We start from the raw sequence: 26,017 nt of genomic DNA, 5'->3' as shown, positions 1-26,017 counted from the left end.
GCATTCGTTTATGTGCAGCTTTCTGAGGGTCCCACCACGGTATTTCAATCAGGTTCAGGTCTGGACTTTGACCAGCTCTTTCCAGAAACTTGATTTCTTTTTTTTTTCTTTTTTTTCTGGTTTTGGATGGTTGTCATGCTGCACGAGCCAGTTCCAATCAAACTAACTGACAGATGGCCTTATTTTTGCCTCTAGAATATTCTAAATATGAATAAAGATGTTGTAGTCCATCTGAGATTTTATTAACTTAATACTGAGGCTAAATCACCTAATCTTCATATCATTAAGACTAAGGAAATATTACAAGCATCCATCCATCCATCCATCCATCCATCCATCCATCCGTCTATCCATCATAGAGATCTGCTGGAGCCCATCCCAGCTCCCTACAGGTGAAAGGCAGCAGGACTCCTACAATCAATTCATACTGTTTCTTTTTTATTGTTTTTGCACAAAAACAAACTAAGGTTTAGAAGGGGGGCTGCTAACTTTTGTAGATGATCGCGTGAGTGAAACAGGACTATACAAGGCTGAAACCAAGGGAACCATCTGTGAGTTTATTTCTGTAAGCAGAGGTGCTTGCACGAAAGCAGCACATACAACAACAGACATATATGCAGTAGACCTGTGTCCTGCATACACTGAAAGAATGAGCTTGTTACTGTACCTGTGTCACAATTCATCATCGGGCTAATTAGAAGTCCATATGTTTGGAGAGAGCAACAGTGGTGCAAAATCACACACAAAGGCACATGCAATGCATTCAAAGGCACGAACAGATGGACAAAACGCATGCATGCAGGCATCGGAACACAAACAATAGCCACCCACACCAAGGCGCATTAAATGCACATCACTCAGAACACACACACGCACACCCACAGATGCATACAACCCACACTCTTGCCTCTAAGCAGTCTAGTCCAGTTACTACAAAGCCCACCAAGAGCTCTTTGCAGATCAAATAATCATGCCTTCCATCTGTTTCCATTTCTCTACATTAGCTGTGCGAAGGTGCCCTACAGACCCCGCTAAGAAGTGCCGCAGCCATGGGTAAAATAATGATTCCTCTCTCAACCCCCTGCTCCTCATTATCTCAATCCAAAGCCAATTCACTGACAGGGAGTAAAAACGGGCCAGTGGCATGTTTGGTCCTTACAGTGTTCTGTAATGTCATCTCGCTGTGATATTATGTTGTGCTCCTGCTGAAATGGGATTTTAATAGTATATGAATAGTTATTATAATGCTGTTATCAACTATACTTTAGATCTTGACACTGGTTGTGTGTCAAATATATTTTGCTGAATCCTTTTGAAACCTCTTTGACGAAGACTTGTCTCCTGGGTGCAATTCGTGTACTTTTTTTAATTTTTATTGTTTTATATTATATTTATTTGGCATCTTCAGTTACTAAGATTCTCTGAACTGATATAAGGAGGCAATAGTGGGATAAAATTGAGTTTGTGAAAATTATGGTTTTACCATCTTCGTTGTACCGTCTTGCCATCGTGCTTAGGTGGTTATAGGGAAGATTGTTTGCTCTCTATAATGCAAGATGGAAATGAGTTTTCAATGCTCTGCTGTAGACAAGCTATTTTGGAACAATTCAGTTTGGAAAATCCTGGACCGAGCAGGAAAATTGTCTACTTTCAAGGGTGTGAGCAGCAATGAAAGCTAAGACTAAAGAAGTAAAACATGCAGCACTATTTATTCAGGGCAGGGGGGGCGCACAGATTACAGAAAAATGAACAAGTAGCTGGAGCTTGCACAGACAAAGCACAGAAGCGTTTTAACAGAGACCTGGCAATGACCTGAATACATTGTGGCGATGGAAGGCAGGCAAGGATCCGGCTTGGAGTGCAAAGCTTCAGATTTCTCCTGCATTTTCCAGCCGTTCACTTTGGAGCCGAACACTTTGTTCTCGTATACAGGGAGTGATGCTGACATTGAGGGTCTGATTTATTATGCATGGGACTGTGGGGCACAATCGGTGAGTGAGAATGAGAAACGATGGCATCCTGCTTGTTAACAGTAAATATGTGATCCATCCCCCTCGTTAACCACTGAACTGAGATGAAGAAGTGAAGGCAAAACAGGCACCAACACCCCCTAACACACACTTATTATTCACAGTTATATTTGAACTAATCATCCAGCAGGACGAGGAAAATTCTGCAACAGAGGGCAGGATAACAACGAAACAGAGCGGCATTGCAGTTCAGAGTCTAGAACTTAAAATCCTTAAAGATTTTTTTAAATGCAACAGACCAACCACATAATATTTTTTTTTTTTCATCATAGATTTAAAAGCCCCATGTAATGCAATTTTGATCCCTGTTCATATTGATCAAGGACCGCAGTAGAGTCATTTTACTTTTACCATGACTCTGCTGGACTATTAAATAGTGTAATACAGATCTTCTAATTTCTGTGTGCTGTGGTGAACATCCTCAGAGCAAAACCTCTGACACTCAAACGCAATTTCAATGCAAGCAAACACATTGGACAATGAGCAAGGGAAAATGAACAGAACGGCATCTGAACTGTTTCGTATATAAAGATCCTTGACTGAGTCGGGGCGCACTTTCAGTCGTTAGCTGTACGGTGAAAATCAGAGGCAGTCTTTTCCAGCACAATCAAACATTTTTGATATCATCACAAGTCTTAAGTTTTATCATATGCAAGGTCTTGAAGGTTCTTTTATCTTGAGAGGGATTGTCGTCTGGATTTTCTCTGTGTAACGGAGACATGGCTGAGTACCGGTGAGTCCAAATATCTTATTGAACTGTCACCACCGGTGCTGCTATTTTAAATCCCTGCGTCTGTCGGGTCGAAAAGGAGTAGGAATAGCAGTTGTTTTCAAAAGCAACTTTAAAGGAGCTTGAGGCTCCTTTTAAGAAATGAGACTCTCTAGCGCCACCCTTCACCACGACGGCCGTTGGGGGTACTGCAGCCAACAGTGAAGCCGGCACGGGAGAACGGGGAGAACGTGCATGCAGCGTCATGTGACGTCACATCCGCAGGACAGCGCGGGAAATTCGGGACCGAATTGCAGCACATTTTGCAGCACACAGCCTGTTCAAGGCAAAGGAGAGATACACTAGAGGGCTCATTCTTTTGGGTTTGGAACGCTTCATCTGACATTATTACTAGAAAACTTAAAATGTATACGGATTTTTTTCATAAATCCTGCCACAATCCGGCCTCAAGCTCCTTTAAATGTTGGGAGATCTGCCTGCAATCCACCTTCACAAGCTTTCAACACTGCTTATTTGCTCATGTTGTCTTGTGTGTCATTATGTATTTGCCACCCAAGTACAGTGTACAATAAGGATTTTATAAGTGACCTTTTTGAATTTCTGTCCAAAATCCTGCCTAAATATGATGGTGTTCTTATTGTCAGTGATTTTACTATTCACACCTGTTGCCCAGACAAGCCGATCTCCAGGAGCTTTTTAAATTATTGTTTTTTGTTAATTATTTCAAATTATAGGAGCTTTTTAAATAATTGTGATTGTTAATTATTTCAAATTATATGTTATTGACTGTTTTTAAGTTTGTGCCATCTGTGTCTGGTCCTACTCAGGAACTCAGGCCCACACTTGACGTGGTGCTGTTGCACATTCTGGATGTATCCAATTCGGATATATGTGACGCTGTTTTCTCGGATCATAGGCCGATCCTATTTGACATTCCCACACACTGTCCGGTTAAACTGCGCGCTCTTCCTCAGCGCTGGTATTCTCCAAGGCAGCCTGTTGTTCTATCAGAGGACTGTAAAAGCTGAGAAGAATAAATATCTCTGATACATAATAATAGCTTCTAATTGTAACAACCCCAGAGCTCTGTTCAAAACCATAAACACTGTCCTTGATGCTCCCAAGTCTGTTGGTTTTGACGCCTCCACTGAAATCTGTGAAAGTTTCCTCCACTTCTTCACTGATAAAATTGTGTCACCTAGAGCCTGTATCTCTCAGCCTTCCAATGACCCTTGTATTCCTTTTCACTAATCATCTGTTTTTGATCAGTGTTGAGTCAGTGTCCCTCTCTTTTTTAAAGGACACAGTTAGTCTGGTTCCCCTGCAGATTTGTTTAAGGAGGTAATTGCTACTATTGGACCAAGTGTACTTCAGATTATCAATGGTAGTCTTTCATCTGGTACAGTACCAGGGGTTTTTAAACATGCAGTTTTACGACCTTTACTTAAAAAAACAGGCCTCGACCCCTCTGTCTGTTCCAATTTCAGACATATCTCTAATCTTACATTTATTTCGAAAATATTTGAGAAGGTTGTGTATATTTAACTGTTACGATTGCTAGAGGACAATGGTATCACTGAGCAGTTCCAGTCTGGGTTCAAAGCCCTCCACAGTACAAAGAGTGCACTTTTGAGGGTTTCCAATGATATATTTTTGTCAACAGACTCTGGAAAGTTTGTTGTTTTAATGCTTTTAGATTTGTCAACTGCATTCGACACTGTTGACCACAGCATTTTAATTTCTTGTCTTGGGCACTGTGTGGGCATTAGGGGTGTCACCCTCAATTGGTTCTGGTCTTACCTAACTAATTGGAGTTTGGGAGTGTTCCACAGCTCCTCTTCCACATGGGGTTCCCCAGGGGTCAATCCTTGGCCCCTCTTTTATTTGCTCTTTACCTACTCCCCCTCAGCACTGTTTTTACAAAACATGGTATTTTATTTCATTTAATTCCATCTCAGGGTGTGTATCACCAATCTGGGGATTAAGTTTGAATCCAATTTTAAATTTGAGAAACAGATCAGCAGTGTTGTTCAGAAAAGTTTTTATCAACATTGCTGAATACCAAAGGTGAAAAATATCTTATCAAGACCTGACTTGGAAAAATTAATCCATGCTTTTATCATGGCTCATCTTGACTACTGTAATTCCCTGTATATAGCCACCAGTCAGACCTCTCTTGCCCGTCTGCAGCTTGTGCAGAACTCTATCTGTTAACATAGACCTGTAGGCTTGAGCACATCACTCCCATACTAGCGTCCATTCACTGCATGGCTCCCTGTGCACTACAGAATTAATTTTAAGCTTTTGTTATTTGTTTTTAAATGCTTGAACAACCTTGCTCCAGCACATCTGTATCTGATCTGCTTCAGCCTTACTGCCCACCCCGATCCCTAAGATCAGCTGCTGCTGACAGTCCCTAAAACAAGGCTGAAGCTCCGAGGTGGCGTAGTATTCACCGCTGCTGCTCCAAAGCTTTGGAACAAGTTACCCTCAAGTGTTAGACACACCTCCTCTTCCTGTTTTTAAATCTCTTTTAAAAACACACTTTTATGCCTTGGCTTTCAACACACTGTGATCTTATCTTGGATGGCACCTTAAAATGCACCTGCTGTGAACCTCCATCCATCCATCGTCCGCCGCTTATCCGCGGGGGCAGCAGCCTCAGCAGCCTCAGCAGAGATGCCCAGACTTCCCTCACCCCAGACACTTCCTCCAGCTCCTCCGAGGGGAGTCCGAGGCGTTCCCAGGCCAGCCGAGAGACATAGTCTCTCCAGCGTGTCCTGGGTCTGCCCCGGGGTCTCCTCCCGGTGGGACATGCCTAGAACACCTCCCTGGGGAGGAGGGACATGTCTGGAACACCTCCCTAGGGAGGAGGGACATGTCTGGAACACCTCCCTAGGGAGGAGGGACATGCCTGGAACACCTCCCTAGGGAGGAGGGACATGCCTGGAACACCTCCCTAGGGAGGATCCAGGAGGATCCAGGAGGATCCGATACAGATGCCCAAGCCACATCAGCAAACTCCTCTCAATGTGAAGGAGTAGTGGCTCGACTCCGAGCTCCTCCCGGGTGACTGAACTCCTCACCCTATCTCTAAGGGAGCGTCCAGCCACCCTGCGGAGGAAACTCATCTCGGCCGCTTGTATCCACGATCTGTGAACCTGTTATGTTATTTTTTGTATGTTTGTTTTTTTATTTCTTTTTTAACCTAATATCTTAACTTACTTTTGTCTTAATAGATAGCACTTTGGCTACCCCTGTGGTTTTTAAAAGCTGCTGTACAAATAAAGTTGATTAATTGATTGATTGAGAAGAAAATGTGTGTTTGATTTCTGAACTCAAACATGCTTCAAATCTCTTTTAAAACCCTCTGAAGTGTTTACTCACACCCTCTACACGGTAATGTATTCTCCACGTTTGAGCCTTACCCTGGATTCACACTGAAAGCGTCACGGGCGTCATAGGCGTCCGGCTGCCATTCATTTTCTATGAAAGCGCGCGTCGAGAGGCAGCGTAGGCGCCGGAGCCGTCGGAGGTGTCGGGAGCAGCGCGTCAATTTGAAGTTGAAAATCTCAACTTTATGCAAATGAGCAGATGCAGCGTCCAATCACAGACCGGGATTCCTGAAGCAAGAACCCTCATGCAGATTGTACTTTCATGTACACACACACGTACACTCATTCACATGCGTACATGAGCATAGCTGTGCACTAACAAACTTATTTTATCAGGAATTCATATATTTCATCCAGCAAACTGACATTTTTGCTGATTTGACTGCCGTTTTTACCTGAACTGATCATGTGAAACACGTAACTGATGGTTGAGGAGCTGGATGGTCCAAACGATTTTATTTGCTACATCGATCCAATGCAAAATAATTAAAAACCGTGCTTATTAATCACAAAACACAGTTTAAACAATATGACCAAATCCACTCCGACCCAGTGTGTAAGTGTTCACCGCAGACAGACTGCAGCTTCACCGGGACCAACAGCTCTGACGGTTGATGTTGATCCGCGGACCAAACTTGTTAAGGAGCATCAAACTCACTCTTATCTATAAGGAAATACCGCTAAAATATGAAGAAGGCTTCCCAAAGTGTGATCCATGGTGAAATAGGAAACTGAAGATGTGCACGCTATATTAAATAGATATATGTAGACTATATGTACTTTGTTCCCTCCACTTCTGCAGCACAGCTTGAAGCCCCGCCCACTGCAGGCGTCGACAGTGCATGCAGCTTTCAGTGTGAATCCACCAAGCAGCTCACTGCTGGCGTCAGTGTGAATCCAGGGTTAGTGTGGACTCATGGTTTTATTTTGAAAGATTGTTGCTGGAGTTCCCTTTCCTTTTTAGCTGCTCACATTTCCCCAGATGCTACTTCCCTTCCCTGCCTGTGGTTGAGGCTGATTGCACCCAGCGCTGCAGACTTCAGCCTCAGTGCCAGACTATTACCGCCTCAGCGCAGTGGTACACGGCTATATCTCCAGTGAAAGAATGATTTTTGAAAGAAAGATTGTTTGTGAAACTACCTTGGTCCTAATCCTCTTGTTTGCTTGTTTTTCTCCAGTGTCTCCCTCCGTGCCTAACACCAGCCACAGATCAGCACTCTCTCTCAACATTTGGTGTAACTGGACTCTGGATTTCTTCGTCCCTGCTTTTATTACAATAAACCCTGTTAATCGTTTCCCTGTCTGGCTGCTTTTGGGTTCAGTTCCTCCACCTCGTCACACTTTCTGTTTTTATTTTGATAATTCGCTGCCATTTTTGTTCCTGACTTCCTGCCAGATGGTATGCTGTGTGTAAATTTATGCAGCTTAGCCGTGGTCCAGCACCAGAACAGACTTGGCACAAACGTTTAAAGCAGAGTGGGCCGCCGCTACTGGGACATGGTTGCTGAAGAGCGTGGCCACGATGCACAGCACAGCACTCCTGCCCCCGTAGCACCCAGGAGTTCATTTCCTGGTGCTTGTACTCACTGCAGAGTCTAAATCTCAAAACTGAGGACCAACACGAGGTCCTCAAATGTGCTTTTTGAGGACCTCATGGTAGGTGACCATACAGTACTTACAGCCTATGTCTAAAAACATTTTTGTAAAAATGTTCAAATATAAATCCCACTAAATTGGTTAGCTAATTTGCTAAGTTTTTATGTAAAGGCTATTATTGGTTTATGTATATCATTTGTTATGTCATATGTTGATATGAAACTGTTAATCATAAAATCTTTATTCATTAATTTTTATGTAATATTGTGTGACACACTAGAAATTTAAAGGAACAATGTGTAAGGCTGAAGGTTAAAATATCTCAAAATAACCTAAAAATGACAAGAGAATGAGAGGAAATAGGTGCAGTCATATCACAAAAATGATGACTATGCATTTGGCTGCTGAGATATCTACCGAGTTGGCGTGCAATCCATCCGTTCTCGTAGTACCAGTTTCTGCTACGTATGATGGTAGCTAGCAACATAGCAGCCGCAGTGTCACTCGATTTGTGTGCTTGCTTGAACTTGTGAGTGATGCCGCTACACCCTCCAAGTTACAATTTCAGGATAAACAGAAACAGCAAGGATGGATAAAGCTCTCGCAAAGAGAACTTTACCACCACCACAACCACCAAGACACAAGCCTCATTCAGAAACGAAAAAACAGGACAAAAACCAGAGTAAATACCGGCAGTGCTTTCCCCCATTTGAGACAGATCATGGACAGCAAAGAAATGAAATTTGATGTGGAACTTGCAACGTTTCTTTTAGATTAGTAAATAAACTGCTGCTGACTTTTGTTTCACTAAACACTTCTGATGGTGGAGTAAGTCAAATTACTACGGCATTAATTTAACACCACATGTATTGATCTCGACTATCTCCCACCTTCCCGCAGTAGTTTGACGCAGCGCTGCTTTGACTAGTTTCAAAATTGCAACTGCAAAAAGTGCAACTAAGAAATGGGAATTAACAGGAATATATATGAATTAATGAAAAATTAAGTGAAAAATGTCATAAATGTGTACATATGTATGTATATATATATATTGGCAAAAATATATCATTATGCACAGTTTTGGTTACAAATCTTCTACATGACATCCAAGCCAAACTGTTTGAATCCAACAACTACACCCAGTTGAGTAAGGTCTGCTGATGTTAGAGGAGAATTTTTCAGTAGCTGAAAACAATTGGACAGACATCTCAGAAAAGGAAGGTCATCCAACCTGCAACACATATTTGAGTCTGTCCGAGGAGGAAATGATTCTGACAGGAATTCCTATCTATGGGAGCACCACTCATCACTCGTTGCCAAATGTGAGGCAACGCTGTCTGAAAAGGCATGTTTGTATGGTGAAATAAACACAGCGGTGATGAGCTCAAAGAGGGTAATACTGATAATTAATTAGCTAAAATCTACTAGCTTCCCTTTGAAATAACACTGCCAGGTTGTGAACGGCAGAGAAGTTCAGTGTTTCATTATTTAGCTGATCCCACATCTTTACCTGTTTTATTTCCACCATGGTGCCAATTTCATCACTACATATTTATGAAGGTTCTGCTGGCTCTTAGGTGTTTGTGGCTGCGTTTTGAAGAGTACATGTTACACTGGTGTGCATGTGTGTGTGTGTGTGTGTGTGTCTGAGGGAATGCTCAAGTAGAACCCTCGCAGCATGATCCTCAACAATCAGATCCCTGAATCTGTTCAGAATTACTCTCACTTAATAAATAATACATTTTAAGAACTAGTACTGTGAAAACTGCAATTCCTTGGTATTGTTGCTGAAGGTTATCATAGCAGCGAGTATGGTATGAGGCTGGTATGATAATGAAGACAAAGTTCTAGGGAGTCTGGTGAAATACGCAGCAAAACCTTTGAGTGTGTGGACGCCTACTTCCATCCAACATCCATGTTTGAATGTGAGAAGATTCCTTTAAATTAGGTTCACTCCCATGGGATGTTTCTAAAGTGGAATATTTTCATAAGATAATATTCCCATGGACATTTTCAGGAAAATATCTGAAAAATTACTGCTAATTTCATGTCCCTTTGCAGCCCCTCAATTTTATTTTTGTACAATTGTCTGATTGGTTGTTGATGGTTTTTATAGTGGTGCTTTGATTTATTTTTGATATTTGATTATTATGTTTATTGTGGGAAAGCTAATCCAGTTTTGTTGATGTGCAAATACCAATGAAAATAAAGAGTCCATCCATTTACAGACTGGAAGAAGCTGAAGAAAACCCATGCATGTACTCCAACATGCTTCTTCCACACAGTCTCCAGCTGACAGCCGCTCTGTGTGGAAGAGCATGCCACTAGCAGTAATAATAATCAATGATTATATTATATTGATATTGATTATAGTATAATGTTCTATGAATAAGTGAAATAGGTCCAGTAAGCCAATAGGCAAAAACACTGTTTTAAATACTATGACTACTAGAAATACATTTTGTACCAGAATTCTTTGTGTGCATACACAAAGAATTTTTATTTATAGAATTTAGATTTATAGCTTAGATTGAAGAATTAAATATACTATATATATATGTATATTGTATACTTAATGTATATTTAAAATCCTTAAATCTTAGCTTGGTATGTTGGAGCAGCAAACCACGCTGGAATTGTATTGTATTGTCTGTATGTGATGGATTTCCTGATAACTGCCACAGTGACAAAACTGTTATTCTAAAACTCCAAACAGGCTGAACGCTTAAACAAAGTCATTGATTCGGCTGAAATGCAAATACAAAAAGTCATATTGTCAAGACTAAAATGGCTTTTTCCAATTCAAGAGCGGCACAATGGAACCAATTCAAAAGTGTGCGTCTACCACAATCCCGTCTGCGTCCAAGTTGGATTTCAGCTCGGCACAGCTAGACGTGAGTACTAAGTGGTCAAAACCGTATCTAAATCATTGTTGCCCAAACAAAAGCTGTATGTTCACAAAACAAAACTATTGATCTGGGCTGCATTTCCAGGAGTCTCTGTGGAAGTCTGCGGGCTCGTCAATATTTATGCATCTTTGTCTGTTTATGTTCCAACTGTTGCAAGCGTTGCTTCAACTGCTTCAACAAGAATTCATGCAAACACGCCGCCTCCATCCACACATTTGGACCTGCAAGTCCGTGTGTGTGTGTGTGTGTGTGTGTGTGTGCGTGCGTGTGTGTGTGTGTGAGATGAGCCGTCAGTCCTAAAGAGGGCCTACGATGCTGTCATGCAATGACACCTCTCATTTGCTGCTGTCCTGTGAAGCGGAGCTGAAGGCAGAGGTCAGGCCACCCTCACAGAGACGCTGCGACTCAGAGCACATCATGTCTTCCTGCCTCTCTCAGCGGCACACACACAAACCCATGCAAACACACGGTCATGCATAAAACAATCACAAATACCTTCATTTGCATACACACAAGCGCGGATGCAGGCTCGTTTGAGCTCCACAAATCAGCCGCATTGATTTGAATTTTCAATTAACTGCGCTTCTTATCCAACATCCCACAAATACGTTCAGAAACACTACAACAAAAATAACACCATCATAACTGGCTGTTTCATTGTCGTCAACAATGATTACTTTTGATTGAAGCGGTTACAGGTGAACACAATGCCCTCATCACTTCAATCCTTCTTGCACATAAATGCAAGAAGAGAGCTGTAATGTGTGTTCAATAATGAACTCCTGTCCCATCACCTCCAGCCTCGCGTTTCCTCACTGGTGTAGGCCGTCCGCTCGTCCCAACCAGTGTCACACGCTGTCATCAATTACCCATTAGACAGACTAATATTCAGCCAATATTGCGCGCGTGTGACTGGGGGATTTTAGAGTGATCAAAACCGACAAATCTGATTTACAGCGCTCGCATAAATAAAGAGACTGCGCCCTCCCTGATTGCCCCGTTGAATAATGGATGCCTGTTTGGTAATCATTTTCCAATATCACACCACTTTCACATAGACTGGCTCAGTCCTCATCTCTCTGCTCTGATTTCTCTCTCTTTCCCTCTTTCTATCTTTCTTTTTCCCATCTGCCTTTCGTTATGGTGGATGAGTGACCCACAGAATCCGGGGACCTGCTTGACTTTCAGTGATAGCATCATTACCAAGGAGGTGGCTGCTGCTATCGCTGAAATATTTTCTGAACTGATTCATGTTATCATCTCTCACAGAAACAAAAGGTCAGCCGGGTCTGATGTTCAAGCTCATTCAATTGTGAAAGCTTTGCAAACTTACCAGGCTATATGGGAAAATCAATTTTATCTCACAGGAAAAGAACTTTTTACAATAAGACAGGTGAAACAAGGTAAAGCTCATTGTTCATCTGAACTGTGGCTACTAATATTTCACTCATCTGTTTCCGTTGCAGCGTTTTAACAAAACAACATTCAGCATTCTTGTTTCATCACAGTTATGCATTACTCAGAAATGTTACGAAGCTCACTTTCACTTGAGTGTTCACAGTAGTTTTGTTTCTACAGTCTACTAGTATACAAGTGAACTACATCGCACCATTATTGTTAAAAGCTAAAGGCAACATTCTGGAGTTAAAACAAGCCTTGGCCTATTATTAGATGGTGATGAGTTTTAAACTTTTTTTTGGGTCCAAAAAAACATTAATGAAGGAGGTTTTGAGTTAAAACGGAATATATGTTTGTTGCAAAATGATAGTTAACGTTAGCACAAAGGCCAATAGTCCTAGATTTAAATAAATTTGTATTTAAACCTCTGACAAGACTCAAAAGAACCATTCCATGTAAGTGATGGTGTGAATATATATAGGTAACTAACTTCACATGAGTTCAGAAAGTTTAAAAAAAGGTCTGGTTGTGCAGGAATATCTGTCAATGAATCTGTACCAGTTAAATTACTGATTGTTGCAGAAACAACTTAATGGCCCCTGCTTCCATAGAACTGGATCAGAGCACATATATTCAGGACATAGTAAACATGTTTTAAATACATGAGCCATGATTTCTTGACTTAGGTGAATTGTACATCTTACAACAAGATATCAGCAAAGAGACAGATATGCCAGTAAAAACTGTCCCATTTAATGCACTTTTTGTACACATACAAAGTCAAAATCCCCTGTAGGGACCTTGTCCGCACTGGAACATCTGTGCTGATGTCAGAGGCTTAAAATAGCCAAGAACTATAATATCAACAGCTCAAAAGAACAAACAAAAATCTTTAATAATCGGTTTGGATGCACAGAAAGCATTTCATAGACTGAAATGGGGCTATCTATTTGAAGCACTAGAAGTATTCGGTTTTAACTCTTCATTAATTGGATAAAATGACCTATAGTAACTCAAGATCATGTATAAGAGTCAATGGATGTTGCTCTATTTTTTTCCCTGTCAAAATAGGGGTCGGACAGGGGGACTGGCTTAGTCCTCTGTTGTTCGCCGTCAGCATCAACCCCTTCACTGAAACCATGAGAAGTAATAAAAACACATGTGGAATAATTGATGAGGGACAAAAAGAACATAAAATATAATTGTTTGCCGATGATTTACTAATGTATATAAGTAAACCAATATTATCTATACCTGTTCTATTGGGGGACTTATATAATTATGGAAGAATACCTGGCTTTCTGACTAATGAAACCAAATCTATTGCAATTATGATGTTAGGGTAGAAGCCAGCTATATTGGAGGAAAACAATACATTTCAGTGGACCATGATAGGGCTTAGATACTTGGAAGTGACAATAAAACCAATCACCTCAAGGAGTTCCGCCTTTTTGCCTTACATACATAGGTTTTTTAAAATTATTTTTATTATAATTTTTTTTTTTTCAAATATATATATATACTTTACACTATGTTGTGTATTTGCTTTGTTGTTATATTTATTTAAAAAAAAGTTCTTTGTGTATTTGATATTTGTGGGCATAAATAAAAAAATAGCCATTTATTTTGATGAGGTCAATCATTTAAATTTTTCATTTGCAAACACATCATCCATTCTGAATCGGAACTGCTTACATTCACATCATTTTGGCCCATGAGTAAATGTTACTGTCCTTCTTTAATAACCCACTCAAGAACAGAGTGGGGTGTTGAAAATGCCTGATTCATGGACCAGTGGCCTTGGGGCATTTGGGTTCTTTCTTGGTTTTGCTTCTGCTTGACGGCCACATGGTGCCCACAGTAGAGCTGTGTATTTTACTTTACGACTAAATTCAGAACATCAATGTCAACGTTAAAAGAGCCCCAGTTAAGGATTTGTAAATCTCTTAGGCAATGATCCAATATCTGTCAAAACATGTTTCAGGGACAACACACTCTAAACAGAACTTCAACTGATAGAATTACCTGTAGTTTGATCATAATGTTTGTTCGTCATTTTTCATTTGAAAAGAAAACATCACTTAGATGTGTCTTCACATTCCTCCATTTCCATCATCATTTCATGAAAGCTCTCACCAAGCTGTAAGGTTTTAGATCAATAAACCAGTCAAAGATGCTGTAATTACCGATGACCCTGCGCAGGCGTGTGAGGGTTGGGACTGGAAAAACTTATATGGAATGAGGTTGCAGTGTGTTGCACAGCAGCTCTGTTGGAATTGTGACTTGTTCGCATCGCTTTACTTTGCTCCGTCAGTGCTCAACTGAACCACTTCCATGTAACTCTTAAATTCTGTATTTTTGATTCAGCTCAGGATGAAAGTCATTGGTGCAAAAACATAAATCGAACTCACTCAAAACAAACACAAACAATCAGCTTTAGAAGCTAACAAAGTGCTGCTTCTTAGAGTAAAGTAAAGATGGATACAATATATCACTGATATATTAGATTAGAACATCACAGAGGCTGTTGAAGGAGAAATTACTCCAGCGACGTGAAAGTAAAGTTGTCTTGCACAACGATATCTTGGCAGCGCTTGAATGTTTCTCGAACAGACGAACAGATAACTGATGTCCTAACTAAGATTAACTCACTCAATTATTGGAAAAAACATCTGTATCTGTATCTTTACCTTGTATACTGTCATCACCTGTGGCAGCTGTATTGGTGCTCAAAGAATCATGACATTTCTCCAGATGAGGTATAGCATTGCAAAAAATTAACCCTGGAACTACTTCTGTTTATTCCGCTTGTTCATGTAAAGACAACTACGATCAAATGATTACGTAATCACAGTTACAGGTCTTATATCAACAACAATGCTCCATAATGAATAGTGTATTTATTTCACTAAACCAGCATGCAGTGCTTCCTCCCTGATGATGCGTGCAGAGGAAAAACACAGCTCTTGTGATACGCCTTTTTTTTCCTTATTCAGCCCAGTTCATATTAAACTGACTACAAAAGCTAATTGTAATCATAAAACGACAACACAATCAGCCTGAAGCCCAGAGCTCTGGTGATATCTTAGCAGTAGTTTGAGCAGCTCCTCCTGAGCTCCTTGTAATTTTCTTCAAGGCCCAGTTGTGCTGCTAATGGGAAAAGGCCAAACCGGGTTATGAAAATCTTTATTTACAGCTGGCTACCAGGCTGTGTGAAGTAGGTCACAGCAGCTCCCAAAATGGAACAAACCTCATTTAATGCTTCTCTTCTGAATCCGGGAAAGGCACAAACTCTGTGTTTTGAGTGCTCCCCAGCAAGAGCATCTTGACTCTATGGTTAAAAATGTATCTGTGGGACACAACATTTTTATCAAACAAAAGAAAAAAGAAAAAACAGAGGTGAATTTGAGTTTTTAAATAACAACAGAGCTATGAACACAATGGTTTTTATTTGGTGGGTTGCTGTTGCATAACCCAAGTTCACTTCAGCTTTAGCTGTCAGACAGATGTCCTTGCATTTGTCTCTAGACTACTCTGGTCTACAGAGTTTGTGGTCCACTGAATGATCCACATATGTCCAGATCTTTACCACTGTGTTTGACATTGGGAATTGGTTGTGCTTCCATGTTCTTTTTTAGAAATACAATTCAATTCAATTCAATTCAATTCAATTCAGTTCAGTTCAATTCAGATAGATCATTTCTATACAGATGGTCACATAACTGGCTTGCTACCATCTTTTCCAGAATTTTAGATACAAATGGAAGGTTGGAAATTGGTCTATAATTAGCTAAATGTGGGTCAAGAGAAGGTTTTTTAAGTAAAGGTTTAATTACTTCAACTTTAAAAACCTGTGGCACGTATCCTCAGTTTATGGATAAGTTGATCTGGTCCAGTATTGTCGTACCAAGAAGAGAAAAAACATTTTTGAGTAATAAAGTTGGGATGGGGCCTAACATGTGGATGATTTGGCTCTATTAGGCATGTTTCCACTAGCCGGAGTTCCAGGTAAATTTTTCGAGGCCGGGCTGCTTGCGCGTTTCCATTACCAGGAACAGCCCTGTAATGTGGCCTTCAGGAACCTTTAAGGGCAAACACGGCCCTGTAGTAGGAGAGGGACGTTTTTCAGCCCAGAGGGGCTACCTGGTGGGTGGTCTCTGCTGATTTAGTATTTTAAAAGCAGGAAATTATGTTCAACCCTCTCACATGAACTTAAATCATGTGACCACAAATCATCTAAGCATTTGGGCAAAAGACATTTTGTTACGACTACATTTGATGCAGTTAGAGAGTACATGAAAATAACAATGGATGGACCGACAAGTCGGTTCAGGTCTTGCTGTCGTATTTCACCAATATAGAGGTCCGGCGGGGGGGTTTCTTTTCTCAATCGCTACTATTGCGGTGTATGTTTACCCGTTTCTTCTTCGTTTCATTCTTCTGCTGGCCATTTAAGAAACTGCAAAAAAATGCAAATTACCGCCGCCTGGTGGTCGGCAACAATATTTTTTTAGTCAAAGGTTCTTGTGTGTCGCTACAGTGTCATGGAAACACGCCGGCCTCAGGAGGCCTAGGAGACTGTCGACCCTTTAGAGGTTCCTTTCCGGGAGATTTACCCTGAACTCCTGCTAGTGGAAATGCACCTATTGACAACTGAGGTCCGCTCAAGGTGGTCTATAGGAACAAAGCAGTCTACAGTCAAGTCAGGACTGGAAGAAGTTGCTAAAGCGGAAGAAACGCGCATAGCCGCTGCCGGCTGGCCCTCATAGATTTCTTCTCTAATTCTGAAGATTTTACTGTTAAAGAAGCTCATAAAGTTTTCACTAATGACAGCTGCAGGAATGCACTTTCTCAGCCTGGCTACAGTGCTGAACAAAAACGAGGGTTTATTTTAATTATCCTCTATCAACCATGAATATTAAGCTGTTCTAGCTTTGCAAATGGCTTTTTTATATACTATTAGACTGTCTTTCCACGCACGATAAGAGTCTATAGACTTACAACAGTACCACTTCCTTTCTATTCTATGCACTTTTTGTTTTAGCATGGGGATATGCAAGTTATACCAGGGAGTTAAGCTCCTATGGTTAGAGACCATCTTTCTCAAAATATCAACTGCATCTAAAGCAATCTTCAGTGTTACTGACAAGGATATCAACATCTGCAGGTAGGTGGTAGAACGTAGGTCACAGCCTTCAACTCCTTCACTATGTTCAACTGTAATAAGATGAGAAGCGATGGTCTCCCTAAATTTAGCAATAGCTTTATCAGATAAACATCTGCTAAAGTAATGCCTCCAAATTTGCCCTTTAACGTCGACAATGTTAAATTGAAACATAATTAAATAGTGGTCAGTTCACAGGCGAAACCCACTACAATGACTGTCTGTACTGATCAATTAACCAGATAGGAAATCTGAACGCAGCAGGGGGCCGGTACACTACCACTAACGAAACTGGCTTCTCTGATTTCCAGATTGGGAGTTTTAGACTAAGCGTGAGCGTTTCAAACGTATTATAATTGCATTTAGGCTCGTGCTTAGGGAATATGATAATTAATGTAACCGGGCAGCATTTATTCATTTAAACTAACAAACTCTTCGTCCTGTAGCCATGTTTCTGATAAACAGAAAATATCACTCCTGGTCTTGGTAATTAGCTTGTTTACTAATAGAGACTTGGAGTTTAATATCGTATATTTAGTAGTCATCTAACTTTTTGGTCTTTAATAGGCACTAAATGTGTATTGGTTTCTACTTTTACAAAGTTATTTTGATTAACGCCTCTATCGCGCCAGGCTTGGTGAACTTTTGGAGGTTGGGGAATCAACAGCAATTCGATTTTGCTTGACGAAGAAATTGGAGTTATAGTTTTACAGACTGCCGAAAAATAAGCTTAAGAGAGACAAATGGATCGCTGCAATTCGCAGAAACAACTGGATTCCAGGCACCGAAACGTGGATTTGCGGTTCCCATTTTGTATCAGGTAATGTTGGATTTTTGGGTAGCTAACGTTAAACGGTCAAATCATAAAGTTCGGTGTCCTCATCACTTTAATATTGTCAACAAATCCTGCCTTGAAGTAGGACCAAGCGTCAAAACTTTTGTATGCCTTCAAGCTTTGCGTTATGTATTTCCCCGGCGTAGAAATTAAGTACATGTAAATTTCAAGAAACTCGATTCGTGTCCAAATATTAATGTCCATAGACCACTGGTTCTTCGGGTAACTGTACGGGTGACTGTCAAGTCCAAATGCCTTTAATTTAAGCCGATAATCGTTTGTTATCCCGTCTTCTCCACAGTTTCCCCTACTAGTTGCAGCCATTTTTGCACCTCAGTGCGAGTAAGGGGCGTGGTCCAGTGGGAAAGTGACGTCAATGCATACCCTCTATAAAGTGATGTAAAGCCCAGTTTTTACAATGGAAGTGGACGGGATAGATGACAGTTTTGTCCGACCTAGCAACAAGGGCAGGGCTTGACAAAGGGTCAATTGTCAATAAACGCCATGTCGTTTTCTGAATACGACCGAGACAACCAGCGACAGAGCAATGATAATCGGCTAAACATATCATCATAGTCAGATTGGGAAGGGGACCAGAGAAACCATTGCACACCGACACAATCTTAATTTTAATGACTTCAGACTGGTGTAGACAGGTGTCATTAGCGTCGACATGAATGATAACTTTACTGTATTTACTCTTTGCCAGGATCTTCAAATTTGCTTCGATGTCACCCGCTCTGGCCCCTGGGATGCACCTAACTATGGTCACTGGAGTCGGCTTCACATGTTTCAAAATAGAGTCTCCAATTACCAAGGTCGGTTTCCTGGGCAGGTGTGTCGCTCAGTGGTGAAAAACGTGATGCGAGACGTGAAGAAATGTGAACCGAGTGCTGGTGTTCCATTTGCCTTTTAGCACTATTCCTATGTTCCTATGAACCATCACCCAGTCGTCCTGACTAGTTTTCTCCTGGAAACTCTTCCAAGCAGACCGTCTTGGTTCAGTCTTCAATTTGTGCTGTCATGGACATTTTTATAATGCTCAGTGGGGCTTGTAGGCTGTGAGATGAATCCCTTGGGTTTTTGTTTTTTTTGTATTGCTCTGGGCATCCAGGATCTGATCTTGGAGTAATTTGCTTGGACGTCCAGTCCTGGGAATATTGACTACGGTCTTGAATGTTTTCCACTGTAGAGTGTTGAGACTTCAGATCATTTATAAATTGTCTGTAATCTTTTCTGGATTGATATACAGCAGCCATTGCTTCTCTTAGGACACTGCTTATGTATTTCCTTCTTAGGATTGTATTAACACACATTAATGCTCCAGACTAGCCAATGTTGTTGGTCATCTGAGGCTGTATAAGCCAAATACTGAGACCCAGTACGATCAGATTATTATGTTTTTAAATGAACATTACATAAATAATAATAATAATGAAGAGCAAGCAGAGTCTCTGTCCTGGATGTCCATCAATGAAACGATTAGGATCTCAGTGGTTTACAGAAGATACAACTCAGTATAAAGCTACTACAGCTTAATCAGGCACTTCATGTTTATCATCATACACTGAGACATTTGCAACTTCTACAATATGTCAAAGAGTTCTGGACAGGTGTGTAGCCAGCGTAGTCCCCTGCAGTGATGGATGCCTGTGGGACGCTGTTATGCCACAAGGTGAAAATGTCCATTAATCAGCCCCACTTCCTCCATTGCCTTGGCTTTCCCATTACCAGCGCACTCCAAGCAGCCTGATTGGTTTTTAATTGGCCTGCCCGCCAGGAGATAGATCACGTTTTCCCAGAGGAAAGCACCAATGTGTGTGTGTGTGTGTGTGTGTGTGTGTGTGTGTGTGTGTGTGTGTGTGTGCGCGCGCGCGTGTGTGTGTGGGGTGGGGGGCACCTCTGCTGTCTCTGGAGGAATACCCACGTTGAAAGTCTTTGCAAATCCTTAGTCTATATATTTAACATGGGGACAGTCAACCTTTTACTTATGACATCATTACCTTTTCCCAGAAACAAGTGGCATGACATTTTGTAAGTTATGGAGTTCCAGCCAGGGCTGCACATAATTATTTTGGTCTGGTGCTCAGAGGAGCCCCTGGATATGTGACTTGGGCCTCCAAAAACACGGTGACCCGTCTCGCCGGACCGATAAAAGAGGGATGCAGGAAAACGATATTTATTCACTTATAAAGATGAATGGCTCAATATGGTCCTTTACAAAGTTAATTTATTTCAATAATTCAACTAGAATATGGTGTAAAAGTTAAATTATTTCAATAATTCAACTAGAATTTGGTGTAAAAGTTAACTTATTTCAATAATTCAACTAGAATATGGTGTAAAAGTTAATTTATTTCAATAATTCAACTAGAATATGGTGTAAAAGTTAATTTATTTCAATAATTCAACTAGAATATGGTGTAAAAGTTAATTTATTTCAATAGTTCAACTAGAATATGGTGTAAAAGTTAATCTATTTCAATAGATATGTTGAACCTTTATTTGTTATAATTTGGATGATGGAATTGTTTATTGATTTCATAAAATATTCTCTAATTTATTTTTTATTTGGGGTTTTCATAAACTTTGAGCCATAATCAGAGCAGCGTCTTGCTGGCGCAGGTAACTGCTGCATGCAGTGACGGACACTGGCTGATTTATGGTTCCGCGTTGCACCAACGCAGAGCTTACGGGGTAGGATACGCGGGAGCGCGAACGCACGGTGCGCGTCGCCGCGTAACATCTTGCAGCCACTTCTCGGCGAACACACGTTTTCTGTTCGATTCGGGTAGTGGTTCAGTTTGGCGTCTCTTTGTAGTTGGTGGTGGTGGAACGCCAAAATAATTACTTAATGGCGCTTGCTTCTTGGACATTTTGACAAGACGTGTCGGGGTTTGTTCAGTAAAGCTGATCCTTCCATCTCTTCCTGCCCAACGAGCATGGAGGGGGAGTAAGGACGCGCTGTGATTGGCCAGTACCAACTTTGAGTGGCAGTTCTGGGGAAAAGCTCTCCCAATAGATTTTTTAATATTATTATTCTGGTCTGGCCACAACCAATAAAATGAGCCCCAGCTGTTGGTACGCAAAAGCGCTTCGCAGCACAAGATTGACAGCGCACTGTGGATTTTGACGGCGCATGCGCTCTGGCGGCCCACTTATGTGCAGCCCTGGTTCCAGCTGAACAATGGTGTACAACTGCTACAACTCCACACAAAAATCAGTAAAAATTCAGCAGTGAGGTGTTCAGATAAACACCCGATCTTCCCCTCATCCAAAATAAATATTTGAAGTTCTACAAAATCCCTCCATTTCATTGATCTTATGATGTACAAGAACATGCTAGACTGCATTTACAGGACTGTGTGTTAAACAAGTCATTACTTTTACAAATATTTCCAAAGCTGTGAGAAATTTCTGTATCATATGTATTAAAATGAAATGTATCATATTCAGTCCTTTACTTTCTGCGACCTCTGCACCACCCACATAACCAACGTTTAAAAAAAAAAAAGAAACCTATTGTGTATTTTAAAATAAAAATAGAAAATGTTGGAGTCAATATGTATGTATTTATGTAGGTATTAACCCCATAAATACATACTGTATGTATGGATGTACATACTTAAAGGCCCAAATAACAATATAATTAAAACATACCGGTAAAAATACATTTCTGTCTGTTAGTTTATAAATCAGGTTTCACAGGGCTACCAGGGCTACCAGAATTATTTAAATGAGTTTTTTGTTTAGTCTCTTTCAAAACTCTATATCAGTTGAATAAAAGACAAAGCCCAAAAATTGCACCATGCCAGTGCAGGAACTTTTCCTGGAGGTGCTGTAAATCAGGGGTTTGGATCTGCCTGATGAATGTATGATAATTAATCGTGTGTAGCAGTCGGCGCAGCAGGAATGCATGTGTGAAGGACACGGGAGCAGCTTCGTCTTCCACTGAGTAGATGCCAGTATTGACAATGTGTCTGCTCAAATAGATCATCCCCCCGCGCTCCCGAGCCTGACCATGTCACGGAGACTGATTTGAAGACCGCATCGATTCCCTCTGGTATCCTCACAAACATTCACAAAGACACGTCTTCCCAGTGCGACCAGAGAAGGATCCTTCTGGGCTTTATGCAAGCTGGTAACACAGACAAAGACGTGCATTGGCGACAGCCGTTTAAATGAATCCCAATTGCTGTACGTTCAACTGCTGTAATTTTATCACCATCCAAACCCAAACAGAGGCAATATTAGCCAGTCCGGCCGTAGGAAGGGTGTTCGTTTCTGGGGGAAAACTGTTGTGGAAATGAAAGCAACATAACCTCAGAGATGAATCCAGTTCACCAACACCTGCATATCAACCTGGCCAGTCATACTTAGTCACTTTACAAAAACTCTCTGTGGTGAAAGGGGTCTGGTACCCCTCCCATTCCTTCCACTCTCCACCGGTACCGAATGTAAATTCACATTTGCTCCAGACCTACAATTACAAGAAGAGACACTTCTGGAAAACGAGACAATTTCTGCCACAGCAAAGCCAAGTCACCTCATGTGTCTTCTGATTGGTTGAATTCCTGTGTGAGCGTGCACTAGCGGGAGACCATGACTTTATGAGGAAACGTGTCTCTCTTATGCAAGGCAAGCTTCTTTTTTCAACACATTTCAGGTACAAGGCAATTCAAGCAACATATAAAATCAAATTTAAACAATAAGATTAAACAGTACAAACTAAATTAGAAGGAAACAGACAAATTAATAAAATTAAAGTTCCAGTGCAGTGTGGGGAGTTAACCAAGACAGACCCAGCGGTCCTGCAAACTTCTCCCGACCTGGAGTCAAAGAAACTTCCATTTAGTCAATGAACAGTCTTCAGCTTCTTACACACTCATCTTTTATAGAAATTAATTTGGATTAAAAATACACATATTTAGATACATTTAAATTGAATTACTCTCAGATGTTTTGTCATTTCTAAAAAGGATAACATCACTGTCTATCATCTACCATGAATATTCCCAATACATTTCACAGTGTATATATTGATATTATGTAAGGACACAGAGAAAAATGTTTCTTAAATGCATGTTTTTGGACCCATCATTTCCACATGTGGGGACAAAGTCATGCTCACTGAACACCCTGCAGCCTGCAGATGTGGGATCAAGCCATTAAACACGGAGTCTAATATTAGCACATGGCTGCTCGTCACCCCCGATCCACCCGTTATCTGCTTGAAGGGGATCCCCAGGAGGCTTTTTCCTGTGTCTTCACTAGGCTGCTGAATAATAGTGGACATCCAATATCTCCCACGCAATCATCCGTTTAACTCTTCATTAACCAAACGATGTCTCCACATCGCTGTGATAAGACATCGACATGTTGAAAAAGTATTAGAGCTGTGTGCATTTGTAAGCAACTGCACCACCCATCGGCAACCCTCCATGAATTTGGCCGATCAGAAAACATTTAGGCAAAAATTTTCAAGTACAACCCGTCGGGATTCTTTTATCTTTGTGTTTCTGAAATGATTTCCGGCTTTTGGAGTTAGGCTGAGTCAAAGCTGCTCTGGAACATACAATCAGATTGAAGAACATCAGCACAATATAACCACTTTACATTTAAACCAGAAAAGAACTTTGCAATTTTAAATAATAATCCAATATAAATTAGCAAAGTAAGCACAGATGCAGGTTTGGCTGCCACGCGTGTACAGTGGATCTGATGAGCCAACGGTCCATATTCAGCAATCCCATCAACACTCAATGTCCTGTCCCTTGCAGCTGTGACTTCACTGTAGTGATTAAGGGGGGCTCGGTCCTTTTGCCTTCATTCCAAAGCGCGAAGGATGACAGGGGTGACGAGAGGGAGTAAGATGAGGGGGTGTTCCTGCAACGTCGGTCTCGGTCAGACTCAGGTAGCACACGTTCCTGCTATAATTTAATCACACTCTGCTGTCTCCCTGTCCTCAGGTCACTTAGCAAAGCACCACAGGCACCACAATGCCACACACACACACAAAGTGAGCGCACCATCACAAAGCTGCCTTGAACAGGCAGGACATCTTTGTCCTGATACTGAAGGAACATCCCAGAGAACACGGCCTCAACTAAAGTAAAGATGCTTGGATTCAATGAAGCCTCCACATAAAGACCATGAGGAGAGAAGAGCAGCCACTGTGTGTGACAGAAAAACTGAGGAAAATCTGAAGGTACAGCTGGAATCTGTAACCAGCAATCCCCAAATTCCAAAACCAATGAATCTTCCAGTTCCTTTCAGCGTCCCCAGATGCATCCAACATCATCTCCATCATTTGTTGACATGAGAAACACTCATTCTGACACTCTTCAGCGGGGGAAAGTAGCTGACTTTGTATCAGATCTTTGTTTGTCTTGACAGAATAAAATGTGTTGTCGTGCTTCTGCCTTTTCTTGTGTGTGTACGACAGTAAATGCCACCCACAGGATCACAGACACAAAACAACATCTGCACTGAATTGTCCTACAGTACATGTGAACCAGAAAAATGCAGTTTGTGGGCTGAAGAATACACAGAAAGGACTCCGAAGTGCAACTTAACCAAAGAAACTTTGACTCTCCTGCAGTTTTTAATTCTCTTATTCCTCTTTGACTCTCTTCTCTATATTTTTTCCTCTAGTTTGCTTCTAGTTCTCTCACTGATCAACTGCCAGACCTACAGAAAGCAAACAGAAAGTCTTGCACTGAATCCTGTATCAGCTGTGATTAAAGCATTTATTTCAGTTTGGTGATCAGAGATGGACAGCTGAAGTTTGCAGAGCAGTACAGGATGAAGCAAAACTCCCAAAACAAACTTTTTAATGAATAAAAATACAAAAGCTTTTCTATTCCAGCTCAAATGCATTCAAGATGCTAAAGCAGACCTAATTTTTCTTAACTTTCCAAGCTTGAATATGACATTAGAGCTCCCAAAACAACATGACTAGAAGAGGAGAGAACTAAATCACATCAACTCAGGCCGATAATTTCCCCTGAAGACAAATAAACTGGTCTGAAGATCACAGCAGCAGAGAAACTAACCCCAGAAGGATGAAGAAATCACAATAAAATGTTGTCCGCCAGCGTGACAAGAGCAAAACTGCAAAGACACAGGCAGCAACAAACAAGCACAAGTTACCTACCAGCTGCAGTCGCCTCTTTAAACTTTTTCTCCTGCTCCACGATTTTCAGTCTTCCTTTTATTTCTCTCTCAATTTCCCCACTGAGCTCACTGCAAAGTTCTGCTCTCCTCCTGCATGCAAATCATCTTTACGACTCGAGAGATGACTGAGGGAAGGATGGGGAGAGAGAGTGAAGGCAGAAAGGATGACAGAGAGGGGTGGAGGAGTGGAGATAATGGTTGGAAGCGGACGACCAATGGGCCCGGAGCCTAATGGAAAAAAAGAGAATCAGGACACACCAATGAGGCGCAGCCTGGGGAGAGAGAGGAACATGGATGGCGAGAGCACGGTCGGGAGGAGACGCAGAGAGGGAGGGAGGGAGAGAGGAAGCGAGGAGAGTGGTACAGAGTGGATGAGCGCAGTAGGAGGAGGAGAGGCGAGAATCCCAGGCGAGATGGAGAGACTGCAGATCAGAGAGCACAAAGAAAGGAAGAAAGAGAGGAAGAAAGGCAGAAGGAGGAAGGAAGGAGCTGACTTACCCGGGTACTGCCAGTGGCATCCTTCACACACCTTCACGCCGCCTCCAAGACTCCACACACACTTGCACACACCCACCGCGGCGATGGAGGCGCACGCCGCGCTGCCGCTGAGACCAACCAAAAGCAAAAACAACAAAGGAGAGGACTGCCAGAGCCGACTGGTATACCCTGGAGCAAATGTGTGTGTGTGTGTGTGTTGTGGGGGGGGGTCAGGCAGAGATGCTGGAAGTGTGTACGAGCATGTGTTTGTGCGGGGAGGAGAAAGACACTGGAAGGAAGATGAAAT

At 41.5% G+C, this 26,017-nt stretch overlaps 1 protein-coding gene across 1 annotated transcript in view; it reads right to left on the bottom strand.

Annotated features, from left to right (window-relative positions):
• myt1lb (myelin transcription factor 1-like, b) overlaps positions 1–25,377 on the bottom strand; it is a 209,152-nt gene extending 183,775 nt beyond the window's left edge. Inside the window, exon 1 of the mRNA XM_061743779.1 lies at positions 25,214–25,377. The gene's annotated coding sequence lies outside the window, so the exon portion shown is untranslated. The remainder of the gene's footprint in view (positions 1–25,213) is intronic.
• Between the last annotated feature and the right edge of the window lie 640 nt (positions 25,378–26,017).

Source organism: Cololabis saira, chromosome 16 (assembly GCF_033807715.1).
Source record: "Cololabis saira isolate AMF1-May2022 chromosome 16, fColSai1.1, whole genome shotgun sequence".
Classification (NCBI taxonomy): Eukaryota; Metazoa; Chordata; class Actinopteri; order Beloniformes; family Belonidae; genus Cololabis; species Cololabis saira.
This window is presented reverse-complemented; position numbering and strand designations above follow the sequence as displayed.